The sequence below is a fragment of the Artemia sp. Qi Xiang Cuo genome, chromosome 20 (genome assembly GCF_049724085.1).
Source record: "Artemia sp. Qi Xiang Cuo chromosome 20, ASM4972408v1, whole genome shotgun sequence".
Lineage (NCBI taxonomy): Eukaryota > Metazoa > Arthropoda > Branchiopoda > Anostraca > Artemiidae > Artemia > Artemia sp. Qi Xiang Cuo.
Window position 1 is genome coordinate 17,748,429 of NC_142813.1, and position 22,792 is coordinate 17,771,220.

General features: G+C 34.2%; 1 protein-coding gene across 1 annotated transcript in view; it reads right to left on the minus strand.

The window, feature by feature from the left end:
* The window catches only part of LOC148939952 (uncharacterized), a 65,791-nt gene extending 49,109 nt beyond the window's left edge, over window positions 1-16,682 (minus strand). The window contains exon 1 of the mRNA XM_089105977.1: window positions 16,508-16,682. The gene's annotated coding sequence lies outside the window, so the exon portion shown is untranslated. The remainder of the gene's footprint in view (window positions 1-16,507) is intronic.
* Between the last annotated feature and the right edge of the window lie 6,110 nt (window positions 16,683-22,792).

The following is a 22,792-nucleotide window of genomic DNA, read 5'->3' on the forward strand; positions in this document are numbered from 1 at the left end:
TGGACCCGAGAAGCACAGAGGGAGAACCATAGACACAGAGGTAGATCTCAGACTCGTACGCAGGAATTTATTTCTGCTGATCCAGCAGTTCAGTGACATAGGGAGGACGCAGGTTAGAAGCTTTCACCCCCCCCCCCAATTTGTACATGCCCGCTAGAACTGACACGAAAGCAAGTAGGTAGGTATGGAGGTACACACCTTTGGATATTTACCATACAAATTACAATGCCCCTAGTTTTTTTTTATTTATACAATTTTAGGCCTATTTGGAACATTCTAAAGAACACAAATTAGAGCATTTGAGTCTCGCGGTGAGATCATGTACTTTTTTCCCGATTGTTTTAAAGAGACAAAATTTCTACCAAGACCTGGAGAAATTCAAAAGTTAGAACTTGTCACAACAATCCAGACATGAGCACTTTCTGAAAAATTGTCGACTTTTTCATTTTCTTAAGAACTGCAACAGAGAACCACAAAGACAAATTCATGTTCCAAATCAAACTGCCCTTCCTTCATTTTCTTATGACAAATCAAAATTAACATACTCTTTATTTAACATCACGACAATCTAATTTCTCTGCAGGAGTTAATGTCAATTTCAATTGTGCTCAACTTTTTCGCACACACATTGGAGCTGTCGTCCTTGGGATTCAGACAACACTGACCTTCAAAACCATAATAGCAATCATATACCAAGAGTGAGTTTTTTTGAAGAAAGGAAACAGTTGTCCCATGAAAGTCAAATCCTTTCATGCTCCGATTCATATATGATCAGCAATCGTTGTCTGCCACCTCACGGCCAGAAACCAACCTTGGGAAAAAGGTTCATTGCGGAAGAAGGCAATGGTGTGTTGACTCAATGTTTTGATGGTTGAATGGGTAGGTAATTTTGAAATCATCTCTACAACTAGACATGAGAAAGAAACTGGTGATTGATTGAATAATTTAAGTAGCAATCAAACTCACCGTAGTCTATATTAATTCTTATTAGTATGCTAAGTGACAGATGATGCTTACTTAACAGAATAGCCGTCCAAAATGAAAATGTATTACAGGGTTGCCACCCTGACCTGGAAGAATTTACTAAATCGGAGAGGAAAAATTTACTAGATCGCATCTGTTTTTACTAAATGCTCAAAAAATTTTTTTTTGCGCGTGCGGCTACGCCGCACGCGCACCATCAAGCATCGATTTTTACTATAGGAGCATAATGAATTTCCTTTTTTCTTCTTTTTTTCTCCTTTCCTCTTTTCTTTTTCCTTTTTTTTCTCCTTTCCTCTTTTCTTTCGTTTTCATAGTATGATTGAAAATTCCGGAAACCTACAAGTTCAAAAATCTGTTTATATATATATATATATATATATATATATATATATATATATATATATATATATATATATATATATATATATATATATATATATATATATATATATATATATATATATATATATATATATATATATATATATATATATATATATATATATATATATAATGTTCCATTTCTACTTACTTTTAATTTCTCTCAACATGCTCCTTTTTTCTCACAAAAATTTTCAAACTGAGGAGATTCACCTAATCACCTTGGGTGGTTGGCTTTTGTTTTGATTCCAATAGATTCCTAATCATCACAAATCCAAGTGTCATTATAGCTTAATTTTTAGTTGGTAAGATTTGATACACAGAAAGCTGATTTTGTCGACCTTTAGACGCCGGAAGTGAAGTGTCTATTTTTGAAAATATGTGACTGCTTGTCTGTCTCTGAGACAGACAAGAAAAATTGTAAATTGTAAAACAGACAAGCAAAAATTGTAAATTGTCATATGTTTACGATAATTTTTTCCCTGAATTTATGGAAAATAAAAAAAAGTCTTGTTTACTATAAACTGTTTACTAGATTTCGGGAAATTTACTAGATCCTCTAAATTTACTAGATTTTTTTTTACTATATCTAGTAAAATCATACTGACGGTGGCAACCCTGATGTATTATGTGCAAAATCCAAGATCAGAAAGGTTGCAGTTTGAAGTAACTAGGTTAGATGAAAAATCATGGTCAGACATTGCTGTGACGCGAAGCAAGATAAATAAAAGAGGAGGTATCTTGTGGTTTCTTACATTTCACCATTTGGTCGAGCAGAATGGACAGTCACATCTAAATGGAGAGATCTAACGGTCTTTTAAATTTCAGCGATTCGTCCACTAGAGTTGTCAATAGCACCAATGATGTAAATTGAATGTTTCAAGTTTCAAAAGCAGAACTTTCAGTCAGTGGAGAGAATCTAGAAAGAAGGTTCATTGCTGGTCTTTATTTTTAAGCACTAATGATCTGGCGGAGAAAATGTCCAGGTTTTGTCCGCCCGCCTTTTTCTGTGTCTGAGCATGTCAAAAATGTTCAAAAGGGAATTTTTGAATACACCTGGCTAAAAAATTATGTCTTGTTTTTTGGTAAGAAACATTGCGATTTTTGGTATTAACACCGATTGTTAGGGAATATACTTGATTACACCAAGTTAACAGTCATTCAAGGGTTTCGACATCATAATCATGGGCTTATTCACATTGTTTTCCAAAAAGTTTAATTAATTTTTGATTTGTTTTTTTTTCTGCCTAGAAAACGAACAGGAAATAATTTACGAAAAACGCAGCCTTCCATAGCAAAGGGTTTCATTTAACGCACTTTCGGAAGCGCAGATAGAGCCACGAAATTCAAATTTTTGAACACTTGAACTTTAATTGCGGCACCGTCATTGTATTCTCCTATCAGTACAAAAAGTGTTATTCCTATCAGTACAAAAGTCGCCTATCAGTAAAAAAAATGTTATATTTATCCCCCATAAATATAACATTTGTTTTTATTTTACAGAAGACCCCTTCTTTTTATTTTGCGAAAACCCCTTCGATGTTCTTTTTTTTCCCGACGGTAGCCTATAAGCATAAATGTCAAATGAACTGAAAAAAAAACTGGGAAAGAAGTAGTACCGAAAATTTGCAGTTTATTCCCTTTTAAACTTATTAATAACAATAACGAAAGGACTTCAACAATCGATTAAGCTTGAAAATCTAGCCTAAAAATGTAAATGCTTCGATTTACCATTGTTAGCAATGTGTCCCTTCATCAAACAGATAGGATGGTTTGGTAAATCTAACTCAAGATTCTAAAATAAGAGTCTGAATAATCAGCTAGGGTATTCACAGGCCCATAGGTCATCTTTAGTTTACAACTCTTGGCTCCATGACCTTAAACGAACCCATTATCAGCCCCCCCTAATAATGTAATGACATTTTTAACACTTACTGATAGTTTAAAACATGGTGGACTGTGGACTAATGGCGGACTGATAGTCCACCGTTTCGTAAAAAATGAAGGGAAAAGATCGTCACCAAGAAAAATCTAGCAGTATGTAAGGAAGTGAAATTCCGTGTTATTATAACTTATCAATAAGTAACTGTAGTAGTGTAAATACAACATAATGGGGGAGTATAATTAGAAAAAGCCAAGACAGGCGCTATTTTGCAGGGGCAAGGAAGTTGGCACTTTGGTAGAAAGTTTAATTTTAGAATGAATACTCCACAAAAGAAAGCTTGCTTAAGAAAACTATAACAGTTTCGGTCCCGCGTTCAATACCTGGCTTGAAGCGTCCAAATTTCGCTTCAGTTGAAGTGCAAAAACGTTGCTATTTTTGGAAAATTTTATAGCATGGGCTTTAAATTTTGCAGTCGGCCTAAGTTGAATAATTCAACAAGCTAACTTGTGAAATGAATATTTATATATCTCTAAAATCGCTGACCATAGATTTTTCAAAAGCCAAATTATTTGATAACAGTAGTTATTTATTTCTCACCAACTTAGTATCAAAAAAGAACAAGCGGAGTGGAAAAAACTACAAATACAACATAAACTAACAAAGCGCTAAATAGCGGGTCAGCGAATAAGCTTTTCAATAAGCTTTTAAGCAGTGGCGTCGTTTGGGGGTGGCAAGGGGGGCCGTTGCCCCCCCCCCAATAAATTGGAAAAAACCTATTATATAGTCCATGCCCCTTGACTCTCTGGATGTGGAACTTTTTTGCCCCCTCAATAAAAATGCTGGAGCTACGCCCCTGCTTTTAAGTAAAATAGTAATACCGGTAGCACAATATCATGAAATAATCCAATTAATTCTTGACCTAAGTGGTAAAATAGTAAAAACTTTGAGTATCAAAAATAAATTCTACGAACTTTCTTAACTTCGTCTAGTCGAATCAGTTTATAAAGGCCTGATATAAAAAGAACCGAATGGTCGCTGAAAGCAGCGGTGAGCCTTGTCGGTGTCTTTCTGCTATACCGACCACGATTAGGAACTATTTTTGCATAATCTTATTTTCTGAAATATCTATTTCATTATTAGGAACTCTATTCATTAATTTCTAAAATATCCTTCAGTGCCTGAGGTCGAATGGATCTCAATGAAGGTAAAATATGTATCCCTAACCACTTAGTAATAGCGAATGAGCAAACAATAAAAAATAAAATAAAATAAAAATGTCATAATCATGGTGGCAGCGTTGGCTGCAACCTAGTAAAGAGAGAAACCACGCACCATGGTAACCAAGTCTTAACGCAGGTTTGATGACAACTGTCTGGTGAGAAAAAATTGACATTTCTAGGAGATTCAGAAATGGTAGCTATTATTGCGATTAACGTCAATAGCAAAAGATCGATTGCGAAAAAAATTATAGGAATTTTTAGTGATACTTCCAAAATATGTGAAGTTGTAAAAAGTAAGGTTTACTGAAGACTGAGCTTGCTTGTATTTTGTAGAGAACTATAATTGTATACTAAAAGTTATCAATATCACGGTCACTGAAAGACCATTGAGATAATTATAAATTCGTTTTTGTATTGTGCACGCTACTCACTGAATTTTCTGGTCCTGACACAACATTTCCATTTCTTTGGGTTCGGTTTTGTGTTTTCAGTAAAGCGCTATTTTTAGAATTCTACAGACATTGGAAAACATCACGAGTTAGTTTATTTAAGCTAGTTTTTTTTAGAATATCGTGCGTAATCGCCGAAGGAATAATTCTTGTTCTTTTAGGTTTCAGTTCCGGAAGAAAAACTTTGTTTTTTTTAATTGATAAGGGACTAGAGCTAGTTTTACTATGAAAAGGAGGTGCTCGCATTTTAGGTGTTATAGAACCTCCTGTAGCAGAGTCCTATAGCACGACAAATATTAGAAAAAACTGGTACAAAATTTGCAAGCCCCAGTTTCGTTAAACTAATCCATAGCAGGTAATCGGAATCTGCCAAATCTAATTTACCAGTAAAATCATATAAAAAAGTTGGCTCAATCCAGGAAAACACAAAACAAGTGCAGGCGTTAAGAAGATGGGGTGATGGGACCCCTCTGTGCCTTGCACCACAATTGATAGCAATATTTCTAACAAAGCTAGACCCTATCTTCCGTCGATTTAAGAATTTTCATTCCAAATCACAAAAAGAATGTGACAGATGAATTAAAACCGAGATGGAAGCTGAAGAACATGATATAGTGAATGTAAAAATCAGAGTAAGAAAAGGACAGGAGGAATCATCCATAGGATTAGAACCACATAAATTAACTTCCATAAATACTACAGTATACCAAGTACTTCTCCAAGATTTTTTTTCAAGTGGGCCTGCATTTGGAAGGAAGGTTTAAAAGGTCAAATTATTTGAGATATACCAGGAATTATAAAAAATCGTGAAAATACTTAGATTTTTGAGGTCAGGTTTGAAGTCCTCCCTCTTCCCTTGCACCTTATTGTGGCCTACCTAAATGACACAAATGGAAATAAAGCTTTTCCAGAATAAAAAATTCGGTCAAGTCGACCCTGGTTATAAAAAGTTCAATAAGAAGCATGACTAATTTCAATTTCTTTCGCAAAAAAAGAATAACTTTTTAACTGTTTTAAAAAAGTGGTTTAAAAACAAACAGCTTTTGATTTTTCTTCTTTTCTTACGGAGTATTTGTGTCTCTAATTATTTAATTTTTGAACGTTTTTGAATTAATGCAGGTTTTGATTTTGGCTCACCGTACATGAATAATTAAAACAAAATTTGAATATTAATTTTTCTTTTATTTGGTAAAATGGCTTTCTCGTAAAATGTTTAATTTTATTTACGAACGTTTTTATTAGTAATAAATATACGTAACTTACGAATTAACTTACGTAACGAACTTCTATATTCATATATTTTTAATATGTGTATTAGAGAGTTCACCCCCTAGTCAATACCTTGCTGTTTAAGCTAAAGTTCGAATTTTGTTCCAATTCTTTAAAAATGACCCCTTAATCGCAAATGCCGTTAATTAGTACTAAATACTAAATATAGTACTAAATAATCTTTGGCTTAAAGAGTGAGGTATTGACTAGGGGGTGAATCTAATCATATACGTAATGTTTTCTGTCGTTTTAAGTTTTGATGTTGCTCCTTACTTTCAGTTGAAAAGCTTGTTTTTTTATATATAATTTATGATCTTGTTTTAAATAATGCTGGGAAATCCGGCGCCCCCTTCATAGCAATTTTCCTTCCCCCGTGAAAACCTCCTTCATGAAAAGATCCTCCACCAGCCACCAGAGACAAAAAAAAAATTGTTCGACAGTGATGGGTTTCACATATTTTACATTACTATTTGATTCCTTTTTGGAGAATTTTTCCCAAGTGCGATAAACGTCAACTTCGATCTGTTTCCTTTAAGTATGCTAAGTTTCTAATTCGTCTCCCGCTTTGGTCCCAAAATTTTTTTCTTATTAGGAATTATAATATAGCAGACCCAATTTCAGCCATCCTTAATCAGATCTCAAAGTTCAATAATAATGTTAAAATCCACCCGTGGTTTGAAATCCTCCGCCAGTAGAACTCAGTGTGTTTTTGTTTTCTGTGTGGTTTAACAAGTCTTTTCTTGCTAGTGAGTATATAATTGTATCTAAAACTTGTATTTTTATCTATTTTTTTTTGTCGTGCATATTTGTCTTGTATTTTTTTTCTTGTATTTTTATGTACTCGTGTCTCTTTGACCGGTAATAAAATATTATTATTTTTTTATTATTATTAGTAATCAATCAATCAAGCCTGCAAAACCAGTAAATTTTGAATCTGTTGTCTCCTATCTTTTTTATTCTCTTTTTTATCTATCTTTTTTTATCTTTTTTTTCTATCTTTCAATTTAGAATTGGGTTTCTATTATAAATTTGTCATACTCTGTTTTCTCACTCATCCGATTATTTGGGAAGTAGAGCTTTTGATATCTAAATCATTTTTGTCGTATCTCATATACCTAAAACATATTCCTGTTACAAAAGTTGGGTCCTTATTTATATTAAATAAAATAAAAGTTTTTTTTTAACTGAAAGTAAGGAACGACGTTAAAACTTGAAACGAACAGAAATTATTCTGTATATGAAAGGGGCTGTCCCCTCCTCAACGCCTCGCTCTTTACGCTAAAGTTTTTCATTGTTTAAAAAAAAAATTTAGTTGTGAGAAAGTCAAACTTTAGCGTAAAGAGCGAGGCGTTGAGGAGGGGACAGTCCCGTTCATATAAGGTATAATTTCTGTTCGTTTTAAGTTTTAACTTCGTTCCTTACTTTCAGTTTAAAAAAACTTTTTTTTTTATTTAACTTTTTAACCCCTTTGAATTAATGAAGGTTTTAATCTTGGCTCACCGTACATGAATAATTAAAACAAAATTTGAATATTAATTTTACTTTTATTTGGTTAAATGGCTTTCTTGAAACCTGTTTAATTTTATTTACGAACGTTTTTACTCGTAATAAATATACGTAACTTACGAATTAACTGACGTAACGAACTTCTATATTCATATATTTTTAATACGTATATTCGAGGGTTCGCCTTCTAGTCAATACCTTGCTCTTTAAGCTAAAGTTCAAATTTTGTTCCAATTCTTTAAAAATGACCCCTCAATCAGAAATACCGTTAATTAGAATAAATAGCTCTTATGAAAGTACTAAATAATCTTTGCCTTAAAGAGCGAGGTATTGACTAGGGGGTGAACCCAATTATATGCGTTATGTTTTCTGTCCTTTTAAGGTTTGTTGTTGCTCCTTACTTTCAGTAGAAAAACTTGTTTTTTATATATATATATAATTTCTGATCTTTTTTTAAATAATGCTGGGAAATCTGGCGCCCCCTTCATAGCAATGTCCCTTCCCCCATGAAAACTTCCTTCATGGAAAGATCCTCCCAAATAACCCCTGACCCACTCCCCCCCCACTACCAGAAAAATTTCCCCTGAAAACGTCTGTATACTTCCCAATAACTAATACTATATGTTAACATTGGGTAAAGTTCATAACTTTCAGCCCTCCCCCCGGGGTACTTCGGGGGATTAAGTCATCCTAAAAGACATAGTTATCATATTTTCGACCATGCTGAACAAAATTGCTATCTCAAAATTTTGATCGGGTAACTTTGGAAAAAAATGAGCGTGGGAAGGGGTCTAGTTGCCCTCCATTTTTTTTGTCACTTAAAAAGTGCACTAGAACTTTTAATTTCCGTTCGAAAGAGCCCTCCCACGATATTCTAGGACCACTGGGTCGATACGATCACCCCTGGGAGAAAAAAAACAAATAAACACGCACCCGTGATCTTTCTTCTGGCAAAAAATGTAAAATTCCACATTTTTGTAGATAGGAGGTTGAAACCTCTGCAGTATAGTTCTCTGATACGCTGAATATGATGGTGTGATTTTCATTAAGGTTCTATAACTTTTAGGGGGTCTTTCCCCCTTTTTTCGAAAATCAGCCAAATTTTATCAGGTAACTCTTTGATCAGGTAACGATTTGATATCGCGTAACTTTTGATAGGTAGGACTAAACTTGATTAAACTTATATATTTGAAATCAGCATTAAAATCTGATTCTTTTTATGTATCTATTGGTATCAAAAATCCGTTTTCTACATTTTCGGTTACCATTGAGCCGGGTCGCTCCTTACTTACAGTTCGTTACCACGAACTGTTTGATTAAAAAATATTTATATGAAAAAAGGGCACTTGTATGAACTAGGCCCTACCTAATATTTCCTAATATGTTTTTCAGACGCTCAATCCTAATAAAATATACCCAAGTATGATAAAAATATATATTTCTTTAGCAAAAAAATTGGGCTTTATACTTGCACATTGGGGGGGGGGGATGGAGTTAAAGTGTAGCGGGTCTGCATGCCTAATGTGTAAGGTACAATTATTCAGCATATTATTTAGTAAGAATTGCTATCTAACTTCATACTGTCCAATATATATTGCTTTAGCAAAAAAATTGGGCTTTATACTTGCACATTGGGGGGGGGGGGATGGAGTTAAAGTGTAGCGGGTCTGCATGCCTAATGTGTAAGGTACAATTATTCAGCATATTATTTAGTAAGAATTGCTATCTAACTTCATACTGTCCAATACTTTACCCCCATCCCCCCTAATGTGCGAATATATAGCCCAAATTATATATTTTCCATCTATTCTGTCACTTCTCTCTGCCTTGTCTTTCGCTAAGCTGAAAGAAACTAACAAAAAACACCGGTTCTGTAATGATTTAATGAATGAACAACTAGTGCGGTAGGGCGTAGTCCATACAAGATAAAAAAAACCGTAGATAAAAAAAAATATATATTTTCAGATTCAGCTCTCTTTTAGAATTAATGTTATGTAACATTTGGAATTACCACATCGGAACTGTAATTGCTCACAGGGTTGCTACCGCGGTCAGTTCCTAAAGTGCTGCAATTGCCGAAATTTGCGTGTTACACAACGATTTTCGGTGCTGTAGTCAAAGAAGTGACTGCAATAGTGCTAAGATAGCACTTTCGTGGAGTTCCATGACTATTTTGGCAACCCTGAGCACGTTCTACAGTGCTACAAATAATAAAATAGTGCTAAAATAGCACTTTCGTTCTACAGGCGGCCACCAGGCGGCCAGCCTAACTGTTCACTTTTTTTCTTTTTTTTACAAGGAATATATTTTGATTATCAAAAGTTGAAATGGATAAAATAAAAACGACAAAGTGTTAAAATTAAAATTTGAAATCTCTCGCGTATGGTGTTGATCGGAATAAGAAAAAAAGAAGAAAAATTGTAACGAAAGTGAAAGCTTTTAAACTAAACACTATGTTTCAAAAAGTGCTTAAAATTTAGCAAGAATGGTTTTATTAACAAAGATTTTCAGTGTCAAGGTTAAGAAAAATTCAAACAATTAAACTTTCATGATCAAGTACAATAATAACCGACTTTGCCAAATTTTATTCAGAGAATTACAAAGCTATATAATGGCATCGATACAAAATAGTAAGAGAAACTTTAGAAATGATGAGAAAACTGCTTAAGAAAAGTTTACAAGTTTTTCCTTTTCAGAGGGGATATGGTTGCTTATAGGAAGATCCAACAAAGGGGAAGAGGTTATCCCCTATCCCCCATCTCCTATGGTAAAAATGTTATCAAAAGATATATTTTTTGGCGGCTGCAGCAACAGCGGCAACCTAGTAAAATGCCAATCACAACCCATGGTGGGAAAATTAAAAATGTGTTTGAACAAATTTCATTTTTTCTGAAGGTAAAAATGTTTTCAGGCATTTCAAAAAGGAGTCTGACACCCCTCAAAACTGACAGTCGTAGTTACCGTAGTGGAAGACTCGAATTCAAGGATCCCGATTTCTCCTGCATCCAAAGATGAATTTATTTTGTGGGTACAGACTAGAAAAAACGGTACTCCTGTACTAAACGCACTCTTTTATATACGGCAATGCATACCATTGCCGCTGACTTTACGCTGGCTTGTGGGGTATAAACAAAGGCAAGAACTATATTTAAACTGTTGTTTTTTGGGGTTTAGGGGGAGAAAAAGGTACCTAGGTTAAGTTATGTAATTATTAGCTATGCTTTAACCCCCACCCCATCCCCCTAATGTGCAAATATATAGCGCAAATTTGTTTCTAAACAATTATATATTCATCCTATTTTATTTTATTTCATTAGTATTAACAAAACTAACACTATATAAGAGTACGATTAGTACAGGAGTATGAAAAAAAACTTGCGAGTTATCGTGGAAATGATAGAAATTTTTGGAAATTTTGAAGATTCTTTGGGGAGCAAGATCCCAAAGGCCCATGCTCACGTAGATGCTTGCCATGACTCCAGAGGGTGAATTTTTCACACTGTTTCAATAGCATGCTCAGAACAAGAATCGACCTTAAATGATAGACACTGGAATAATCAGTTGTGTCAATTGGGAGAGGGCACGAAATATATTTGCCCCCTACATTTTTCAGGCCCTATATTTCGAAAAACATCATTGTTTTGGTATTTTAATTGTAAAATGGCTTTTTTTGGTATTTTCATTGAAAAAAAAAATTGAAAAAAATTCTTCCGCTTGGATTTTATGAAGTACATTTTGACCCCTCATACATTTTCGTAAATTAACACCACTGGAAATAATAAATCAGCCTTACGTTCACTTAAAAGTGAAAAAAATATCACCCTAAACCATTTGTCCTGCATATTGTTGCTAAATATTAAGCAATTCGTGGATTTCAGGATACATTAGAAACTCTTCAGTTTGGAATCAATTAATATAAAATGAGCCAACTTTCAGCCATCACATATTGTCATCTGTGTTTGCATTTTTCGGCGATCTGTTCCAGACTACTGGAATGACATCGCCCTACTGAAAACTCTACTGACGGTCTGAAACCCAATTAATATCATTGCTTTTAATTATGTGTTCGAATCTAATGCTGTACTAATTTGGCTCAAAACGTAAAACCTAAAAAAATCTACGTTTTATTTCCATGATTGCAATATGTACTAGCTAAAGCTACAATGTATTGCCTCAAAAATATTTAATTATTTACAGCTAAAGCGCTGCAAAATTAAACGAATTAGCATTGCTGATTCATTTTCACTATTCAGCATGGCAACACTCAAAGAATGCGATGCAGCTCTAAAAACTTCATATTTTTGAAAACGGTTGTGGAATATTCTGGTTCTGTATTTGTTGGTAAAATCAATTTGATATTGTGTCTATCAACAACTGATTACCATACAAAAACTTTACTAATGAATTCAAAACTACAACTATGTGCCACATTCAGGCACGTACACAGGAATTGGTTTCGGGGGGGGGGGGGCAAATCCTTCAAATCCATTATTCTGTGAGAAGTATCAGAGAATTATGGGAAAATAAAAAAATCGCGAGATTTCGGGGGGGGGGGGGGCCGGAGGCCCCCCTGCGTACGTGCCAGGCCACATTTACTGATCTCTATAAATCCGAGCGACTTCAAGGCCACTAGGATTCAGCAAGGGCACACGGTTAAAATCTCAAAACAAGGCAAAAGTACATTTTTCTTCAGTCTATGGCACCCACACTATAGAAATGTTTGGCTTTTCGTACTGTAAAGGAACCTTTTGGCAATGGCTAAAGGCCAAGGAGCCTTTGTGGGGATTTGTAGATCGTTGTGTAATTATTGTACTGTTATATTGAAAATAAACCTATCTATCTATCTAAAGGAAACTCGGAATAGCACCCTTCCTCACTCTAGAAATACTATTGAGGGGAAGGACCAACATATATGAAGCAGTCTTATCTGAAGATTATATTGAAAAATATTGTTGTTTGCAGCCTAGGCGTTAAATGTTATAGTAGCCTAACCAAGGTCGTTCCCAGAGGGGGGGGGGATTTGTATGCAAATTTTGTATGCGTTTTTTAAGTTTTTTTGTGTTAACCCCCCCCCCCCCCGATTTTTTTTTAGTAAAACCCCTTCGAAAAAAAATCCTGGGTACGGCCTTGAGCCTAACCTCATATTTAGGGATTAATCTAGTCTCCGAATGCCCCCTAGCTCAACTAAGAAAATCGAATCAACTTCAATTCCCGATTAGAAACAATTCCTTTTCGCAATATTTTCTAAGCCTTTATATGGCATTGAGGCTCACTTCAAGAAAACTTACATTTTTACTAATCGATTTTGGTCATCAAAGAATTGAATGGTCAAAATCTCTCCCAATCTCTACAAAGTGTTACTTAACATTGAGTTATGGAGCACAAAATAAATAAATTAATTCTTACTTTTAGCAGAAAAAACAAATTGATTAGGCCGAAGCACAAAATTTTCAACTAAAATGCTTATTTCGCAAATTTAAATGTCACCTGTTAGATGTGCAACCTTATCAAATAAAGGCGGTACAAACTGCAAAATTACTTTTGCAGATTTCAAAAATAATATGTGCAAAAATTCAGGTCAAGTTTAATGGTTAACATTCATTTTGTTAATTATCAGAATTAAAAAGAAAAATTGCAACATCTCTACGCAAAGCGTACAATTATAAAAGGATTTTAAATGAATGACATTTCTTTAGAAAATATGCTTGATTAAAAAACAAAGGATTCTGTTTCAAGTGTCGAACTCAGGTTTTAATTTTTTAGTTCAGGATAAATCAGGGGGGTGGGTGGTCATGTCGACTTTGATAAAACATTAGCAGTAACTCACGGGTAGTTCTGTATTAAAATGGAGCAAGTCTATTTTTGATATTTTCCGAAAATTCATATCCCAACACAGCTGAAATTTTATGTCTTTCAGCGAATTCATATGTTAAGTTTGGGTTCGTATTCTGTCCTATATCAGGGATATAAGCAGTCCTATAAGCAGTTGCTAAGGGAATCACTTTAAGGTACTTAAATCCTTTGTTATAGGCACAAACTTGGGAGGGCTTAAGGGCCAAAAACCATCCCAGAATCTTCTAAAATCATAATATACTAAATTGAAGGTTATTTATTTAACAGATTATTATAGACTGCAGCCCCAGAGTAAGCTCGTGGTAACTACTCATAGATTTTTAAACGCTATAAAATCATTGTTGAGGAAAAAAGTTCAATTTCTTGACTTTTTTTTCCTATATCAAATAACCCCTTTACCCTTAAAATATGAAATCAGGAAAGTTAAAAACCAATAAAAAAAAGTTGTTCATTACCGGCTGTTGCAATTGAGGCGCTGTAATAAATGTCGTAAGCTTAGATACGAGGCCACAGCTCGGGGTCCCTTGTAGACGAAATCCGATGAAATACATATGTCCCATATAAGGTAACCTGAAAACATTACGAGCCTAGGGGCCGTGCAACGTCTTGATATGGCCCTGAATAGAAACTAAGCCTCCAGTATTAACCATATGAAACATATCGAAATTGCCGTATCAAAACGTCATTAAGAATTTACAAAATTCATTTCTACATATTCAAAAATATGTTTAATAAAACATATATACAGTAGAATTGTCTAAATAATTTTTTCAAGTTTTTGCGGTGGAATTTCTAGAGACGTGGAAAAGCAAATGGAATATCTAGTGCCTTGTTGGTTTCTAAGCGTTCAAACTTCGATGGAGGACGGCAAATTTTGCGTCAATCATTGGGATCACGAGACAAAATTGCACAATTATAAGCTGCGTCTTTTATTGGCCAAATCATTACTGACCAGTTTTACAATAACAACGCTCCTATTTTCTCTCTGAAGATAACTTTATTGCAAAAATACTAATCCTGGATATTGTATTAACAATGCTTCGGAGGACAACCAGTTCAAGGGATAAACATTGGTTAAAAATAGTTTTTCTGAGAATTCTTCCTCCATCACCTTTTTTAAAACTTTCACCCTCTGCTAAAAAGAAAACTGGGGTCATTGACTTGAATCAAACCCTATCAATTTTATCATTTTCCACTAGTATGGGTTGGTTTAAGAATGACTAGTAGGGACAAAGCAATGAACAAGACGAAAAAGGTTTATTTTCTATTGTAATGTTACACTTTTTCAATAGCCCTAAGTGTGAACAATTCGCAAAATGGATTATAAGATAAAGATCATGGTACTGTTCTATTAGCTAGGCAACTCGCGAGAAGTGAAGTTTGATTAATGCTAATGAATAAAACAAAATATGATGAAAATATAATAGTTTAGAAACAAATTTCGGCAATATATTTGCACATTAGGGGGGTGGGGGTAAAGCATAGCATATATTAAATAAGGAACCTAACCTCGGGGGGGAGGGTACCTCCCCCCCTAAACCCCACAATAGTTCCCGGAGTGAGAAACCCCTTGTTTATTCAGCTTCTCACAGGAATTACCGGGTAATGTCTATTTGATCTTTGCTTTTCTCGAGTGGCTGTCTCGCGTGTTACCTAGCTAATTGAACATTACCAAGATCAGACACATCATTTAGCGAAGTGGCCATAATTTCGGTAAATTTTTCGACTAACATCACTAATGTGATAGCTAAGAAATAGACATGTCTTTAGAGCCATAATTTCATCTTGTAGGCTATGCACTGAATTTCATCTTATATCCATTGTGTAGACGTAATGAATTTTCCATCAATTTGACCAACTGTTATTTTAACTTCAAATTCATCGTATATAGCCTATACAGCTCAAAATATATATTTGTAAATTAGGGGGGGGGGGGAGTAAAAAATAGGTCCAACGCAAATAGTCGTTATGTATTTGGGTTCAGGATAAAATTCCGATTCAAAAGGTAGCCTATTTCTATTTGTTAGCTATCTCATTAGTGGATTAATCGAAAATTTTCCTATAATTTTAATGTAGGAGGGGCTTACCTCAGTTCAGGAGAGGGGACAATGAAAAAAGTCTACATTTATTATTCAATCAAAGAGTAAATATTGATATAAACAACCTTTTAATCAAATAAATGTTGTAAAAAAAAGCCTGAACCTATGTCATAAAATCGTAGCACCAAATTCTATCACATTAACGACTGAGTGTTATAAATTTTTCTTATAATTTGAGTGTCACCCAAATTCCTTTTTGGACGAGGAATTGTGGGCTACCAGCATGGGCGCCCATAACGGGGAAGAGAGGGGGGCAGGAGGGGGATCCAGCCCCCTTGGCTGAATGACGCTGCCTTATATTTTTATTTTTATTTTGAGATTTTGGTACTTGTTAAGAATCCAGAAACCACGCGGGAAAGACAGCAACCTTTGTGGTAAAATTCTACTTTAGCCACTCGGCTATATTGTAAAGAGGTTAGGTTAGGAAAATGAAACTTTCAGGGATGGGTCTACAGGCTAAAATACGTCCCGAGAAGGTATTTTGAAGTACCTACCTCCACTCCTTCTCCCTCTAGTGGGTCCTGAAATTTGCCTACATGACAGGTCTGTTGAAATATTGAAAAAACAATGTTTACCTTAATTTTCAGTTATCAGTTTTTTTTTCTCTGGTTTTAGTTCTGAAAATGCAAAATGCCTTTACAAGATAGCCAAAAGTAGCTAAAGTAGAATCTTACCGTTTTTGTGCGTCTCATTTGTCTTATGTAAATTTTCGTTTTTAGGGAATACCCTTTTATCTAAAAAAAAACTAATAATCAGTGGAATTATTTGGCGATGCAATCTAGAAAATGTGAAGAATGGACGTGGTCAGGCTGGCTTCTGAAAGGTTGAAATAACAGCCCCTTGCCCTGTTTAATGACTCACCTTGACTGTTTGGTATAAAATATCCTTAATAATTATTAATCCACGATGAGTCAGTGCGTCACTAGCACTCAAACTAAAGCGTGCGTAATTTATTTTTCCGACAGATCAAAGCATATTTCTCAAAGAGAAGAGACATGCATAGAATATTCACACTGTCACAATAGTCGGGGACTTGGCAAATGCTAAAGCACAACTTAAAAAAGACTCCAAGAATAGTTTCCTAGAGGCGTAGTCCTTACGTCCAGCACTGTCCCTCCTTACCTTGAACCCCGGCGGCAAAAACCTCCAAAAAGAAGCAAGCACCCGTACCGCCGAAAGTAAGAGTCTCCGCCCAGCACCGTACTATAGAGGTGAGCGAGGCGTAATGAAGAAGAAAGTGAAATAGTTACCCGCTCGGAAAAAGAGCAAATCAACGGATAATTTGTTTAAAGGACGAAATAGAAGGCCAAATATTTTTTTTTTGAACATATGTGATTAGGCAAGTCAGTAGGTCACGTTCAAAGCCACAGAGTAACCTTTACCATTTAGACGGCTTGAACATAAGGGCCTATATCTATTAATTACCATATGCTACATGAACAGTAATTGTTAAATGTAAGGTCGAAATAACAGCTTTTCTAATGCAGTGTTTACCTGGTTATTAATGCTTTCATTTGAGAAAATAATAGGATATTGATCGTGAAACAAATGAGGCAACAATTAAGGCTAAAAAGAAAAGAAACAAAGGCACAAGAATCAAATCAGTAGAAACTTGTGGATAAAATATAATAATGCAATAACTGAGAGGAGTCAACGAGATAAGAATCTCCTCCCCACTCTGAAGTTGCCTCGAATTGTATACCCTTAATAGAGAACTTGAATATTATCTGTTGATTTAGTATATTCTAATTTCAATTTAGAATTTTACATTTTCAGTTTATTTATTAAAAAAAAAACAATAAAAACACGAAAGTTATAAACCCTTCGATATTTGTTTAAAAGTTTATTTTGTGTTTAACAAGTTAAAAAGATTCAACTCCAGCTGCATTCTTGTCTCACCCTCCTTCTCCTCAACAGAGCCAAATCTTTGGCATTAAAAATTTTTTTTTTCTTGTATACAGTAGATAATCACATTGTTAAAGAATCAAGAATTAATAAGACTGGTGGATATAAACGACCGTAAGCTTCCCCATTAAATAGGGAGTGTCACCTACTGGAGGGCCACATAGATTTTCTACCAATGATTTTGGATTTTTTGCCAGCTTCTATCTTCGGAATGAATATGTGTCTACTGCTTTCCCTGCGCATCACACACAAATTGCGCATTGATGTGATCAAAGAGCATGCCCTCTTTGATCACAGGTAAAGAATTAACACACATAAGTAAGGGGAAGGGCCTTCTGACCCACAACCCCTGAAAATACATCGACTTTTATTTCATATATATTGTTTGATTTAGGGTAATATTTATGGTTCTTTTAGTGTTTTATTATTGTGTTGTATGGCCCACAACAAGCCAAGCTTCTTGGGCCAAAAAACTTTTCTTTACGTTTGTAAGAGTGTTTTAGTATTAATAAAATGATTGATTTATTTTCTATACCTTCAATAGAATTTGCCCATTTTTGGTATTTCTTTTGAATGTGTCCCTCCCCCCCCCCACAAAAAAAAAATTGTTTTCCAGTTTCTCATAATTTCTCATGCAAATTATCATAAAAAGTATTTGTCGATGATTAACCCCCCCCCCCCAAATGTCTGCGTCCGTCCCTGGTACCACCCCTTCTCAAATCTCCGGAATATTTACAGGTTTCCTATCATTTCTTAAATATCGTAAATAAACGACCTATTTGTGCGGTTTTCTTAAGTTACGCATAACCTCAAATACTCTTTAGAAATTCCTGCACACACGCCTGACCTCCATGTTTTCAGTTTTCATGGATAAAATGGCGGCAAAATTGTATTTGGATTCCCGTTGCGAACTGATTATTATAAAAACACAGCTCTTACATTATTAATCTGTAATAACAAAGTTTTTCCCAGGGATATAAAGAGCGAAGTTGAAACTTAAAACGAACACAAATTATTACTTCATAACCTAACTAACATATATCCATAAAACTGATGCAAATAAACCAACTGTTTTTCCCCTGTGTTTGTAGGGCTACAGAAAACTAGCACTTTACTGAAAGCACAAAAACCAAATATAAAAAACAATAATATTGATTTAGGAATCAAAAGTAAATACGTAGCCTCACAACAACAAATTAATCTATAACGCTTTTCATAGTCTTACAGGAGCTGTCATATCTGTAACTTTCAGTATACAATCAAAATTATCTTAAAAACTTAGGCATGAAAATTATAAGTTTAAAGTGATAAACAAAATGTAAAATAATGGATTGATTTATCAGGTAACATCTTGGTCTCACCTAGTATTACTCGAAGCAAAGAACATATCAACCGTAACGTGAACTCTGGAAATCACGTTATTTCTCTCTGTAAAACGGAGAATTTTAAGTTGGGGTACGGATTCTAAAGCGAGTCTGTAGTTACGCTTCAAACTTGTCTACGAAACAATTATGAAATGTCTTTTTTAGATCCAAAACGAAAGTCAATCATTGAACTAAGCTCATTGTGCAGAAGTGATGCCAAGTTAAACAAAAAAAATAAATAAAGCAACAATCTAAAAATGCTTTGCTTTTATACTGTTAAAAGCGTACCAAAATTCCTATAGTGTTTTGTGTTTTCAGTAAAGCGCTAGTTTTCTATAATCCTACAAACACAGGGATAAACAGTTGATTTATTTGCATTAGTTTTATTGATATATGTTAGTTAGGCTATGAAGTAATAATTTTTGTTCGTTTTAAGTTTCAACTTCGCTCTTTACTTCCCTCGAAAAAAAATTTGTTTTTTCGGAAATTTTTTTTTTCAAATTAATTTTTGCTCGCTTTTGATTAAAATTCAATTTAGAAAAATCACTGCTTTGGCCTCTTTTATTTATTAATTAAAAAAAACTTACCGAAAAAATAAGTTTTTCAAAGGAAAGTAAAGGTCATTTTAAACTTAAGCTCAGAATATACAAATACCTTTTAAAATTAAAACTCAAAACGACCAGAAATTACTATTAAACAATAAATGAAACCCAAAACGAACAGAAATTAAATAAACAATCATAGCAAAAACCTACAACAAGTAATGATATAAATAATTAAATAGATCTTAAAGCGAGTAATGCTTAGATTGAATATGAAAATCAAGCTTAAGACGAAATAAATATTTTGAAGTACAAATGAAAGTTAAAACCACAGTAGACAGAATATAGCAGTATGATCATTCTCTATCTCTCCCATTATAAAAACCCGGACAGGGGTGCGAGTGGAAAGAAACAGGCTAAACAAGCTAAGGCAGAAAGAAGTGGGAGGAGCTTTTTGTTCACGATGACCAGAAATGATCTGCGATAAGCTTACTGTCTATAAACTGTGGTTAAAACGAACAGAAATTAAATAAACAATCAATGCAAACAAACATGCAATAGATATTAATGTAAATTAGTAATTAAATCTTAAAACGAGTGAAACTTAAATTGAATATGCAAATTAAGCTTGAAACAAACACAAATCACCACAAACAAGAGTTTGGGTATGACCTCCTTCTCTCACTGTAAAAGACTAAAACCTACTGCGTCATTGGCGCTTTACTGAAAACCAATTTTGTGACAAATATTTTCTTTTGTACTTATCTCTGAAAATAAACATTAAAATTATAGTAACGTTTTGAACTGATGATCTTTCAGTAATAAATATCATTATACGTCAAATATTCAGTTTAATTTATTAGCTCTTTTTAAAGTTGTTAAAGACGAATGTAGTTTCCAGTAGAGACCTATGTTCCATTTCTACGGGACGTATAGGAATTACCATGCTATTCTACGGGACCTATACACCTTTTCAAAGAGAGTTAGTACCCCCTCACACGGCCTTATACTTTGCTGGGACGTATAGGAATTACCATGCTATTTGCATGATGCTCTACACCTTTTCAAAGACAGTGATTATACTCTCACACCTATGTTCCTTGGTACCCTTTCAGGCAAAGTAATCAAACACGTCTTTAGCAGCTACGTTCATCTTGATGTTTATTTTTCTTTAACCAAAAACTAAAAATTGCCAAATTGCGTGATCAAATAATGGTCTCATTCTAGAAATATCGGTTTACAGCTAGTTATAATAATGTTTTTTTTGCTATATATATCGAACAAATTGATCATTCAGGATCAGTTAAGTAATAGAAGCTGTAATAAGCCTATTAGAATCAATTTATTCACTCGTTCTAATAAACAATAAAATCATTGTATCGCTAATTAAATACATATTATTTATGGACTAATATAAGATCATAAACTTTTTTATTCCTATCTATCATTTGAGTTTCACACAGAAAGGGAACTTCTGTAATTATGCAAGCTTTCGAAGTAAACATCTACGATAAAATTCGCATGTTCATAACAGCTATTTAGATATTTTGATTAGAAGGCTGTTTTCTCGTGAGATTTTATGTCACTGCACTCTTAATTAAGCAAACTTAAACGATCTTCGCTTGCTTGGCTAACAATTTATAATCAGCTACTTGTATGGGCGCGTGTCAATTTACTCAAGGGGGGGGTAATTATTGTAGAAAAAAAGAGGTGGAGTTGAGGGAAGGGGCGCCCACCATTAATATTCTGAATAAATTTAGAATGTAGCTAATAGTTGAAATTGTATTTTTTTTCATGTATCGTACTTAAAAATGTGTTTTATGGCATTCCAATACATTTATAGGCTATTTGAGTCTTAATGTTCATTATGTACCTTTACATAAATATTTCGTTTTTTTTTTGTTTTTTTTTTTTTTTTTTTTAAGACTATATATTAAGCAAACTTAATGAGACGATCATCGATTGCTCGGCTAACAATTTATAATCAGGTACTTGTATGGGCGCGTGTCAATTTACTCAAGGGTTTTTTTCTATGTGTTTTAGGATGATTTAAGCCTATAAGGCTACAAGTTACCTAGTGAATAACTAAAAATTGATTTTTATTTCTAGGACTCTGATTGTCAAGGTTCAAGTCAAAAGCGAGCAAACCTCAATGACACAGAAGAGTTCAATTTTGAAGATATTTTAGGGGAAGCTGGCATATCGTTTCCTGATAATTTGGATATATCGATATTAGCCGATTTATTAATTATGCTAGACAATATTCAAAATCCTCAAGAATTCCATTCTTCCCACAAGGACCCGTTGTATAAAACACTAAAGCCCGTTGGGGGGACTAGCATGAACTTGAGGAGAGATAGTGTGATCCACTATGCACCACAAACAGTTTCTACCGAGCTAGGTGTAACTTCCACGGTAAGCACCATTTATGAGATAGCCTTCAACTTTATAGGGCACTCAAAATTTCGTTTTACAAATGCCCTGTTTATAACAACTTTCTGACGATTTAACTTTTACATTCGTCTCAGAGATGGCATACATGTACTAAAGTTAAAAAAATAATACTAAAAACCCGCTCAGCACGTGCCTCTTAGCCTAATCAAATGCGGTTAATACTTTATTGCTATTAGCTGAACACTCTTGATGCTAATGAATTATCTATGAAGGGGGGGGGGGTAATTATTTAGTTAAAATAATGCTAGGAGGGGGAAATTAAGTTTTGAGGGAGGTGTAAAAATGGTACTTATTTAATACCCCGGTAAACATTTGGCTAGAAATGCTTCAGGAGAAATAGGCTATTGCTTCTTTCTGAACTAATCGCACTTCCTTGACAAATATTTTTTTTACTTTATTGCTATTAGTCAAAACATTCCATTGTGTACGCCAAACCAAACTAGTGAATATTTATTGGGGCTTTTTAGGTGTTCAATTTTTTTCCAGTGCAATTAATAAAAAAATGGTGAAATTTAGAATTAATTATGCTCTATTTTGGCTACTTTATAGGAAGTGAGGGAGGGGGGGGCATGTATTTAGTTAAAATAATGCTAGGAGGGGAAATTAAGTTTTGAGGGATGTGTAAAAATGGTACTTATTTAATACCCCGGTAAACATATGACTAGGAATGCTTCAGGAGAAATAGGCTATTGCTTCTTTCTGAACTAATCGCAGTTCCTTGACAAATTTTTTCTTTTACTTTATTGCTATTAGTCAAAACATTCCATTGTGTATGCCACACCAAACTAGTGAATATTTATTGGGGCTTTTTAGGTGTTCAATTTTTTTTCAGTGTAATTAATAAAAAAAATGGTGAAATTTAGAACTAATTAAGCTCTATT